Raw genomic sequence first — 13,312 nt, 5'->3', positions numbered from 1 at the left:
GGCTTTTGCTCAAGTACAGGGAACTAAAAGGTTTTATTAAACAAAGAAAGAAAATTAAAAAGGCAATTATTTTCTTTTGTAAAGTGCAGACTAATGGCAAATAAACTGTCTAGAACTTAACACTTATAATAAGGTTGCAATTTCCAAATGAGAAAATATGTGGCTCGAAAATAAATCTTTGTTGAGTTTTTGTTTGAAAAAATCTTTAGAATGAGTCCATAGCAGGGCAGTTAACAGGTAGCATTAGTATTATTTTCTCAGTGTAACACGGTGTGCTTTTTTTTGTAGTTATTTTTGCCCAGCCATATTGTTTGCAAGCAAATCTGAAGGTTTAAGTGTTAAACTGCAATTATACTTTTGTACATCTTTGGTGTTCAGCTCAGTTTGCTGTCACCTCAAGTCAAACATTCTCAAGATTGCTCAAATATTTGCACAAACCATTCGGTGGACTTATTAAGGTGTGGCGGTTTAGTCTGCTCGGAAGCAAACATTAGTTAAAGTCACGCATCGTGTCAGAGCTCCTCAGCTGGATGTTACTGCTTGCAGAACAACAGGATTCAGGTGTCGTACAGGAACGGATGCAGGTCACAGAGTCTGATTTTTAACATTGAAATATATTGTTTTGTCCATATGACTGGGAGAAAAATAAGTAGTTTAATTTACCACCTCAAACCTCTAAGACTGTGACTTGACGCTCATATTACTGAAAATAAATATGGGTTCAATTTTTTTTTTTTAAATATGTGATTTCTAAATTAATTGCACAGACCTGGATGTTGGGTAATACACTTTACACATCAAAGTTATATTTCTAAAAATGTTTAAAGCCACGGCTCAATTTTCTTCCGCTTTACAAGTTATGCTCCACTTTGTGTAAGTCTATTACAAAAAAAAAAACACATGTAAAATAGGTAAAAAAAAAAAAAAAAAGTTGAAGGTGAATGAAACTTTAGTAAAGCTCTGCAAATTTAAGATGCAAAGTCTCCATACTTTTACATGTAAAGATTTTCCATGCGTTCTGAACAAAACCTTCAGTTCTGTCAAAAAGCACAAATGATGTAGCCTACTTGTGCTGCACTCCAAATAGAACAGGCTGCGACATGAAAGAAATTTTGTTCTTCAATAAAAAAACAACAACCCAGAAATCAAAGAGCAGCCTGTCCTCCTAGGTAATTATATCTGCCAACAACTCCCTCTGATCCAACACTGCAAAAATCCTGATGGCTCAGGAAAAAGATATAGAAGAAATACACAAAAATACACAAAAAAGTCTAAATAAAACTCCCTAGAAGTCATCATGACAGCACAGCAGTAGTGAAGGTAATGTCAACAGGACGGTTTATTGAAATATTATTACAGTAAGCTATAAGCTATTGGAGACTACATGTAAGTTATTGATTACTTTGCAAGCTGAGCCCAACAAACTCTCATCCGTGCAGCTACACCGCCATCTGCTGTTAGAAGACATCTCACAGAAAACTAAGTCTGTTCAGTCTTTATTTGTATTTTATTTATTTTGTACAACCGCAGTATAAATGCATGGAACAGTAACGTAACCGATAGCTACAACGTTAGCTCTATATGTTAAATCAGCGAGGGGCAACAACACTGGAGACTGACAGGAGATAAACTATTTGGACCCACAGAACCACGGCGGAGAGGGGTGGAGCTTATCGTCCTGTCTGTCTGAAACCACAGTGGTGCTATCTCACCGTGAAACAATCAGATCATCTTAATTATTATCATAAAACGGGCGCAATATGTGGGAGAAAATGTTATTTTTTTCTCAAAAGGTTTTGAAATGACTCCTGGCTTCATTCAAAGACATCAGATTACAAAAGCCTAATTTTAAGGAAGGTTCTAAAAAAACAAACAAAGGAAAAAGCTTTCCCTCTTTCCCTTGCCCTTGTTCTAATGATTTCACCGTTTAATTACATTACTTTCTGTATTTCCTGCAGGTGAAAATACAAATCTCATCCAATTTTCACATGTTTAGCCGTGTTTTTGCATTCGTTTTAATAAATGCATCCAGGGCCAACACCATTGTGGAAGAGGAATACAATATGAAGCTGCTTAGGGCCCCCTGCTGGCTTGGAGTGGAACTGAACTTTACATAGCGCAGGTTGACAACCGAACCAGACGACTGAAAAATACACAAGACCCCAAAACTGTTTAAATTTACGTACCATACTGACAGGCAAATTAAGAACGAACATAATGTTTTTATTTTCTGACTTTGAGGAAGCTCCAGTATATGAACTGCGATTGAAATTCATTATGGATAATTAACGCTAACCTGCTACTTTGTTCAGAAATGGTACAAGGTGACTTACAAACATGGAAAACATTGTTGCAACCCCCTGGTAATGACAGAAAACCTCCAAACTGAAATAACTTAAATGGACTACAGTGAAATGAAAGAAAAAAACAACAAACAAAAAAAACTAGGTTTGGACAAAAACCAACAGAAAACATAGAAAATAATAACAACTTTAAACTAAGATGTGTCCTCTAATTAGCATTACACAACATTCAAGCTTGTAATCAGTGAGTCTGCCTATATAAAGGGTGACAAGTAGTGGTTGTGCTGTTTGGTGACATGGTGTGTATTACACTGAGGCAATGAAAAAAAGACTTGTCCCTGGAGCGTAGAAAGAAAATTATAGACCAGCCACAAAGCTCGAGAAAAAATGGGAACTTTTTGGTGAAGCCCAGCAGCTTCTATGTTCACAGACACAAAAAATTAAACATACCAAGAAAACAACCAAACATTGGAGCCCTGGGCTGCTTCTCTGCATCTGGCATCAGGTGCCTCGAATCAATGCTGCGTATAAAACAATGTAAAGACTATCAAGGCATTCTGGAGAGAAATGTGGTGCCTTGTGCTAGAAAGCTCAGCCTCAGTTGTAGGTCGTAGGTTTTCCAACAAGATAATAACCCAAAACACACAGCTACAAACACCCAAGAATGGCTTTGAGCAAAATACTGGACTACTTTGTTCTTGGTTTACGAGCCCCGATTTAAATCTTGCTAAACATATGAGGATGGAGATGAAATGGGGTCTAGAGAAGGAACCCTCAAACCCTAACCAAATCTCAAAAGCAATGTCAGATTAAGGGAGAGAGATTTACGTTTAGTTTGGTACTATGTTCATTTTTTGGTGTATTTGTTTCTGTCCGCTGCCACAGTTTGGTCTCTTTGACTTGATCCATTTCATGTATATGTGTGTATGTCTGTATAATTCAGTGTGTTCTAGCCCAATTTTGATTCTATGTTAATGGTATGCTGCTAACTATGTCACTATTTTACTGCCTTTACCTTGTACCTCACTTTAAAGCATAAATACATTTTGACAGAAAAAGCAATATCGTATTTGCTTTGGCTAATTTTCCTGAAATTTTCATTTATTTTTACTTTAATGGTTTATTTCAGTGACCATCATGGGTTTTTCGTTCATTAACAGGGACTAGGAACATTAACGTGTTTGTGATAGTGAAGCAAAATATAACTTCTTATAAAATTTGTTTTTTCCACCGCTGAGTCATTAGTTGTATATTATAGATTTGCTTTTTGCTTCTTCTTCTTTTTCTTTTCTTTTTCTAAATCACATTTTAAGTTTCAAATCATCAAAAATCTTTTAGGCAAAAATGACCTGAGAAAATACAAATGCTGTTCTCAGACGAGAGTATCTGTCTACTGCTGGATCTGTTGAATCGAAAAATAATAATAAAATAATAACTTGTCTGACAACATGAAGAAGGCTAAAAGAGCTAAAAAAAGCAACAGATCCCAAAAAAAGGTTCAGCATCTTCTCTCCTTTGAATTCTCGTTAAATGTACAACTTTTTTGATGGGTCTTTCTTCTTGTCCACCTCAAGATTTTTAAAAAGTGATTAAAATGTTTAAAATATTTAATTCCAGCTGTTTAGTAAAGCAAGTTTGGACAATCTAACTAACACATTCTAGAATATTAGTTCAATGTAACTTCATGTAAAGACGTTTCTAACAGTGATGGTCAGAATAATAAACTGTTTACAAAAACGACATGCATCCATTTACTGTTTCTCCATTTTCAAGGTTTTGAAGGTTTTTGTTGTCACACTGATCCAGGAACATTGCTTTCCAGCCTCTCTGTTAGAAGCTTAATGATCAAATTTCATTTGTACAGCACATTTCAGCAGCAAAGCATTTCAAGGTGCTTTACATCATAACAACCACAAAAACACAAAGTCGTGCAAGATAGAATCAACAATCGAAACAATACATTTAATCAAGTGCCATCGTTAAATTCGTAATTGATTACGTTTCACTTACAACTCTAAACAGTTGGGTTTTTAGTCGAGATTTAAAGGAAGTCAGTGTTTCAGCTGTTCTACAGTTTTCTGGAAGTTTGTTCCACATTTGTGGTGCATAGAAGCTGAATGCTTCTTCTGATAAGACTCGTGTAAGCATGCAGTGCCTCTCTCTCTGTCTGGTTGGAACAGATCAGACTGAACAGACACTCAACATGTCTGCTTACTGTTAACAAAGTGCTGAGAGTAGCTAAGAGTCACAGTTCATTAGGGGAAACTTCTTTTCCTTCATTTTCATTTTTTGCCATTATCAGTCATCTTCATTGAAAATGAAGACCCTAAAACTGTTCCACGTCGCACGTCTTAATAAATGCCACGACATTTCAAATCAAACACATATTTTATTTTAATCGTTTTTGTCATTCTGAGTTGCATTCTTCCCTGTTTTTTTTTGTTGTTGTTTCGTTTTGTTTTTTGCACTCTTCTTCACATACTGCATCTCCACTGTGCCCACACTGGCATTTAAGTGCATTTGAATTGATTTGAGAGCGAAACAGAAAGAAATAGATGGAGAGAGGAAAGGAGGGAAAGGGGGGGATGGGAGAATGTTGCCATGACAACTGCCATAATAATCATCCTAATGATTGATGTGCTGCGCTGCAGTTCTTCCTGTTTTTACTCTCTCTCTTTTTCCCCTCTTTCTTTTTCCCCCTCTCAGTTTGCCTCTGCCTGTCTGTTGGTGTGCTTCCCTCCTTGCATGGTTTTTGTTTTCTGTGCCACTGTTACGCAGCATACTCACAGTATAATGAACAAACAAACAAATACTCATTAAAAATGATTTTTTTTTTTTTTTCTTTTTTGGGGGGTAACGGGGGCAGAAAAAGATGATCAAATATAAAAAATTGTCCAAACAGATATTCTTCTCGGGACTCAGAATGAACAAATCCTAGAGCTTTATTTGATATTAAGTGTCCTGTTTGGGAGTCTGAATCAATCTTTGTGTGTCATTGCATTAGTCTAGTCAGGCGTTGTGTCTGCCTGTGTGTTGGGAGTGTGTAGGTGTAAGCAGTGTCATGATAGATAGTCCTGTAATATAAAACATGCATTTATTTCTGTAGCAGGTTACTTCAGAGCAATTCAGTAAGAAAAAAAGGGATAAAAGGCAAAATATTTCAAGATGAGGATGTTTCTATATTTGTTGTTTTCTAACATAACAGGTTAGAGTTTATGTCGTCTATGATGTGTAATAATTATGACATATAACACTGTTATTTTAACACTAAGGTAATTTACTTTTTAGTTTTTCTTTTATTTTTTTATTTTTTGCAAAAAAACTGACTACGTTGATTAAAATAGCATACCTAAATTTCCCCGCTGTGGGTATTGTATTTGGCCACGTATTTCAATCTCAAATCTGCATTTTCTTTGCTTTATTAGTGAAACTTCCAGCTCTCCTACCAGTGTTCAGATCATCGCCGTCTTCAGTGAGTCTTCTGCCGCATTAACAATTAATTCTGCTTGGTAATTCCCTTTGCAATCTCCTTACTTTTTGACTGTGTGTGTGTGTGTGTGTGTGTGTTTGCACAGACATAAGACTAAATGTCAAAATGCAGTAGACCTCATCGTCACATTGTTCCTGATTCAAACCGACAGGCTGTCAACAAGAAGCCCATCTCTTTTCCTGATCTCCTGATTTTTTTTCTTTCCTTTTCTCTGAGTCCCCATTCGTAGTGTGATCATTGAGGTTAACACACATCTTCTCTGCACATGAATGTTAAACACTATGAATAAAACTGTACTTGTAGTGTACAGTAAAACTTTCCTAAAGGGGAAGCGTTATGTGAAATTTACTTTTTGGAGCTTTATATCATGTTATAATGTTATTCCCTCAACAACAACAACAACAACAAAAATAATCCAATCTTCCCCCTCACAGAGCAGCCCTGCCTCTCAACTGCCCCACTCAGCTCTTTCAGACTAGCCAGCTGCAATTAGCAAACATCTGGATCTGCTGAGCTCATTATACGAGCAACTGTTCAGTGCAACTCCAGTAAAAACGTTGTCACAGAGTAAATATAGGAGAGATGTTTTAATGACTTCCTGAAAGAGCAGGGATTTTTAAAGATACAGAGACCCAATTTCAAGGTGTTATTTCTATTAAGTTACATTTAATATATTTATAGTATTTGCAACAATTGACGGCAACATAGTTATTTATTGTGCTATACGATGGCACTATACGCCTGAAAAAGGGATAAGAAAATACTTGGGAAAATTCAGTTTTCTAACTATAGTAAACTTTAGGACATTTTTTACTCATTACCATGTTGAAGGGTCCAGTTCTGCTTCAGCTTTTTTTTTTGTTATTCTTTTAGAGAAGATTTTATATTTTCCTTTTGCACCCTCTGATCTGTAGAAGAAATGATATTGAATCCTTTTATCAAGGCTGGGCATATTGATCTAAATATTGACACCATCGGTACCAAGGTGAATGTTACTAGTGTGATTAGATTCATACTTTTGTTTGGAGTTTCTCCTCCATATGTCCAGCAGATTACTGGAATTTGCTCACAGAGTTCACGCCAGTGCATATGCAGGAATTAAAATGACAAATATCACAGGTTACATTTTCCATCGGAGAGCAGCAGGACCTTTGTAGTGTTTGCACTCAAACACCGGCTCAGTCTTTGTCTACTTTTATTCACACAAACTTCAGTCTGACTTGATTAGCTTTTACTATACAATTTTAATTTCTCATTTTTAAGATCTAACTTGGAGCTAGGCAATGAAGAAAAACAAAAATCCATCTGAAACACGTATATTTCACATTGTTGACTTTCGGATGTGCTACAAAACAGTGAGGTGGAAACATATGCTGATTTGTGACTGACTTTATGCTCCAGCAGGCAGCAGAAATGAATTTTAAAACAGTAACACAAATATATTCTGACTGGAATGCATTGGTAGGTTTCCTATCACTCTAAGCAAGTCACCCTGAGTGGTAGGGAAAAATATGTTTTTGTACTACATTTATTCTTCTGTAGCAACTTGTAACTTGAAGAAAAACTCCCCAACATCTAATATATGTACCCCACTTCTTTATTTTTAAATAGAAGATTGGAAAAACTTACCTGTTTTACTGTATTCACTTTTTTGCACACAGTGATTTACATAAAAGCAGGATTTTATGTACTGGAAAGCTGAAGACCAGAAGAAAATTGCTAGAAAATTTTGATGACCTTTTATTTGGTTCCATGAATCTTTCAACTTTAAGTGCTGTGATTGGCATGTGAGGTAGTATAGTCAAAAGGTCCAACAGGTGAACAAAACAAACAAACAAACAAACAAACAAACAAAAAAAATAACAGCACCAGTTCCAGGTTCTTAAATTTTATTCTATTGCTTAGCATTTTTTTTTTTTTTGGCTCCGACATCCATCCGGAGCATCTGAAATCTTTCTGGTCTTAAAGCAAATTGGTAACACACCTGCACTTAATTAGAGCATACCACAATATAACAGGTGAAACTAAATAACAAAATATAAACAGAGAAACAAGAATAAGATTATTAAACTTATTTTACAAACTAATCTGCATAATAAAACCGTCTGCAAAATAAAACATGTAATACAGGTCTACTCAAAAGGTTACTTTAAAGAAAAACAAACAATACAAAAAAGACAGCCCTCCATTTAGTAGAGCCTGGTGATGCAATCAGTGACGTCACCCAGCCGTTAAAGCAGGAAGTGCTGGGCCAGCCCCTCCCACCTGCTCAGGCTGTTGCATCTGAAAGGGGCAAACAACAGTGAGTAAACAAGAAAAAAAATAAAATAAATTACCATAAATTTACATTGAAAGAAAAATAAACTCATTCATCCAATACGCTTGATGAACGTAAGCTTCTTTAGTTAACTAAAGCTTCTGCTAGCTTTAGCTGAAGCTAACAGAAGTATTAGCTTTAACTAAAACACATACATAGACGTAAAGTGCAGCATAATGCTGAAACAAACAAACCCAGGATAGTGAGTGAAGCTAAGGTGCAACAGCAATGTGTGAATTATAGCATTTTGACCAACTATAGAAAGATTAAATGAATCAGAAATAAAAAAGGACATAAGTTGAACCACTTTGTTACATGGTGAGACTGGTGACTTCCAATAACCTTGTGCGATGCCAGCTGTAAACAACAGATCATATTAAAGTAATATGGTCTCCTAGAATTCAGATTTATATAATATAAGCCATAATTTTGGAGATATCTGCTCAGATGAAAAATGAAATCCAGTTTTACAATAACAGGATTAACAGAGTCACACCATCTTACCTCACAGTTTTGTAAGAACATTTCCCCGAAAGATTGTCTTGAAATCATAACTTCTTGATTTGTCTTCATCTGTTGGTTCAGCATGGCGGTGCTTTGTCACATTAAATCTCAAAATGCAGGGTCTGAACTTGTATCAAATGCAGGCATCAGTATTTTACTGATAAGAAGAAACTGGTGCTTCAATCTGACCAATGCATTGCATAATAAAGTAGTCCAATATGAAATAATAATGAGATTTGGTGTAAAACTGGGTGGAGGAATAAAATGGCTCTGAATGATGCATCAAGCCGAGGCTAAAAATGTGCAAATTAATTCAGTGGACTTAGCATTCATCAGATATGGGACAAACCTGTGCGTCTGTCTTAATGAGTGTGTGAGTTACATAAAAAGAGAAGAGTGTTAAAAAAGTCATGGGTGGCTCAGTTGGTAAAGACCTCGGCATGGTTGTCCTGGTTTGAGCTGTTTGCTGCATGTCTTCACCCAATTTCCTGTCAATTTTTAGCTTATTAAAGGCCATTAGTGCCAAAAAAAATCTCCTAAAAAGTAATGAATGTAATTTTATTCACTTGTATCTTTCCCGTTTTGATGTTAAAGAACAGATCTTCACATCTAACAACTGAAAAGTTGCCACATTTATCTCAAGTTTTTTCAGATTGGATGGAGAACAACTACAATCATACATCTTCAAACTCTCAATTGGATTTTGATCTGAACTTTGACTAGGCCATTCCATGACTCGGATTGTAGTTACAGAGTTTGCTGTCCAGCTGGAAGGTGAACCCTCATCATCCCAGTGGTCTCCCACAGCCTCTAACTGGTTCTCTTTCTGGGGTTCTCCCATTTAGCTCCACCCATCTTTTATAGAAACCATGTTTTAACTTTCCTACATATTCACAGGTTGTACTACTTTGTTTCGGTTCATCACATAAAATCCCAGTAAATAAAATACATTGAAGTTTGTGGTTGTAATGTGGGGAAAAAAAGAAATCAAGGCCATATTAATTCGGTAAGAATGAATATGTTTGTTAGATTTAAATTGGTTGGTGATTGAAACTGAATGTTACTCTTTAGGTTGAAATGAAAACCTTTGATTTAAAATTTCAGGCAATCAAGACGAGGAGGATCCATTAATTAGAGCAAGTCCGAATCAAGATACTGGAAGAAAAGACGATAGGTAAATACGAATCTAATTTTAAAAGACGAAGAGACAGACGGAAAGAAAGTACCAAGCAGTACATTTAGAAGTTTAAAGGAGCCAAGATGGTCCCTAATCGAAGTTTTCTTGTTGTAGAGACGCTGCCTCTGGTCACACCATTTCAGAGCCACCTCATTCTATTTCCTAAATATAATGCATTTTCCTTCCAAGCACTTTTCCCAATGAACTCCTTTCTGGTGATTTCCTTCCATCTCTTGCATCCCCTCTTTCATCCAGGAAAGCTGTAAAATCTGAAGGGCTGGCTGTTTTCACTCAAGGGTGGATTGCTGTGCTATGAATCTATAATGTAATCCCCCAACATGAAGAGTCACACATCATTCAAATGCTACAGCACATTACAATTTCCACCCTTAAGATATGATGGAAAGTTCCTGAATGGGAATCTGAGAAGTGTATGAGGTAAAGAAAGAGCAAGAAGCAGGATGTGAGTGTGTGTGTGAATGCGTGTGTGTGTGTGTGTTTGCTGTTTTTACATCTTTATGCGTTTTTGGGGTGTTTGCTTGCAATAGCGTTTGTCTGTTTACAGTAGTGTGCAGGCATCTGCGCTCGTTTCACTGTTTCTCTCTGTGTGTGCGTGTGCGTGTGCGTGTGTGTGTGAGACTGTGTGCATGTTTAAGCGAGTGTATATTTAACATGTATGTACTGGATGGGTTTAGTGCACATGTGAATGTGGTTTCGTGTGTATTTGAAGTGTGTGTGTGTGTGTATTCGTGGAGTTTTATGGAGAGGAACTGTGTGGGGGAGGAGAATGTGGAAGTGAATTATGCCTTTTTCAGAGGGGAGGGGTGCATATATGTATGTGTGTATTTGGGGGGGATGGGTGACTGTATGTTCACTAAGTATGTGTGGGTTCGTCGGTAGTGTGTACGTATGTATACGGGTGTGTGTGAGTGCGCTATAAAGCAGAAAACACAGTTTATGACACCGAGCTGTGAGGTTTTAAACTCTTCAGTGTGTTCCATGTATTTTTATGTTTTTCCATTAAAATGCTTGGAAAAAAACATCTGTTTTGCCCATATATACTTACATATATATAGATATATTTGCATATATGGACACATGAGATACCATTAAGGGTGTAATTAGAAATAGGAAGGCATGTACTTTATGTATTTGAACTGAGATGTTTTGCTATTATTTCTCATGCATTCGTGACCATCTGTCTAAGTGTACTATATAGTCTATGTATATACTGACGTGGGTGGGTAGCAGAGGGTCTCTTTGTTTCTATGCGTCCATGAACATGTATATTTTTGCTCATGATGCATTTAAAGATTTTCCAGCCAAAGGCAAAACAATAGACTGCCTGTATGAGACTTGAACTGGATATTCTGTCTCCAAAAGATAAAGTTTTGTTCACAAAAGATTACCTTTTCCCAACTTCTTTAAGTTAGCTGAAACATTTTTTCATAACCCAAAAACCTCCTTTTCATTTTAAGTGGTATACGTAGTCGGTGAAGTTGAAACACGTAGAAATGATAATTTAAAAAAAAATGCTAACCTATAGCTTTCAGGTTTAAATTTGGCTGCAGATTTTCTCCTGGGAAAATTCTTTTCTGCAGGATCTTATTATTTTATGGTCTGAGCGGAAAGATCACAAGCAACGAGGTTCCATAGGCAACCACAATAAACGTCTGTCTAAACTACAGGTTACAGTAGATGGTGGGTTTTTTGCATGTCACACCTCCCACTTAGAGCTCTCAGTGTTAGGTAATGAGAGTTACTGAGTGACTTTCTAAAACCAACATCCAGATGTTCATCCACATTATGACGTGTTTAGAAGTTAATGGAAACGTCGGTCTGTTTTAGTTCTGTTTTAAAATACATATTGAGTTTGTTGTAGTTGCAGCCAAACGGCACAGTCTTCATGACATAAGTCGATTGAATTTTATGCATCATGTATCATTTCAAGGGATTGTCTTTCTACTGAATTTGTAAACAGATGTTGGACTTCATACATTTTAAGTTTTAGAATAAATAAAAATTATCATTTCTTGTGATAACTTCTGCTGTATTCTAATTCACTTTGTAGTGCCTAAACTTTTAATCCAATGTCGATGCCGAGTGCATAAACGGTGACGGGAACTAATTACCAAATTATTTGCTCACCTTGCAGCTTTAATTTATTTATTTTGAAAAATATCTTTGCTTAATTTAATCTTCCTGCTTCCTGACAATTTTATGCACAGGTCTCTTATGTCACCATCAATTTAGAAATGGTAATTTTCATAATAGCAAGTCGGTTTATTCAGTTTGAGCCACGACAGAGACAAACCATCATACTCCCTACAGACACATCCTCATATACGCATCCAATCCAAAGGACAATTTAAAACTGTAGAACTCATCCAGAACCCTCAAGTGCACGAGAAAACGTGCAAAAAAAACCCCCAACAAAAACAAACCCTGGCCTCCATTTGAACCGAGAGCCTTTTTATATTCATTTTTGCTAATTACATCTGAATTCAATTCTTTTGAAAAATACTTTATTCCCAAAGGAAATTAAATGTTGTGGAAGCTTTCCTTATCCAAGGTGCTTCAAAGGAGCGTTGCGGATGCCGACGCTGGAAGGTTCTCCTGTAGTAGCCCGTTTTATGGCGGAAACAGCTGAAGGAACCTCTGACTTAAGACACTCTGTTGTATGACAGTATTTTCTTGATTTTATGAAGGATCATTCTTTGCTCCATCATCTCCAGAGTTTCCACAGTAATCCCCAGAATAGAACCAACCTTTATTGGGTGGTTGATGGTTTTTTTAGTCTCCAGTTCTGATGCTGCTGCCCCAGCAGAATAGATATGCAGCACAGACACTAAAGAACATTAGCTTCCTCTAGAAGTGAAGTCTGCAGACAGCATCAGTGTTAAGGTGAACCCTGAGGTATCCATGCTTCTCATTTACCTCCACTTCTCTCATGATAGAAATAGGGTTGCCAACTCAACATAAATTCTTACATATGTACATTTTAATCATCCTGTACCAGTACTCCATTTTACTGAAAGTGGGTAATTGCAGCCAGATTAAAAAAAAAAAATTGACATACTGGGACAGTTTTCCTTTCATGCTTTTTGTTCATTTAAATTGTGTGTGGCGGCACGCAGGTTCGGTTATGCGAAGGATTGAAACATCTGAGACAGTTTAAAGTTTACAAAAACCAATTATTAAATTCTTTTTAAAACCAGTTTATGAAAAAAGAAAGTCAAAGAAAGAGCTGCAGTAGCTGAAGTTACCGGCCGGAGGGGGCGCTATGGGGATGAACATCCACCAAACACAGCAAACCAAAAAAACCTTTAACACCAGACGCAGTGAAACAACCCAAACTCAAGAATCACAGCACGCAGAAGAGGAAGACAGTCACCACACCAACACTGGTGACTACCGGACCTCAGCAACTGCAAAACAAAAACAGTTAACCAATATAACAATCTTAAACCTAAAAAGAAAATATCAGCCCGATTAAAGAACAAAAATCAATTTAGATTTTC

This window comes from Poecilia formosa, unplaced genomic scaffold, assembly GCF_000485575.1.
Source record: "Poecilia formosa unplaced genomic scaffold, Poecilia_formosa-5.1.2 Scaffold172, whole genome shotgun sequence".
Taxonomy (NCBI): domain Eukaryota; kingdom Metazoa; phylum Chordata; class Actinopteri; order Cyprinodontiformes; family Poeciliidae; genus Poecilia; species Poecilia formosa.
Note: the sequence above shows the minus strand (reverse complement) of the source record.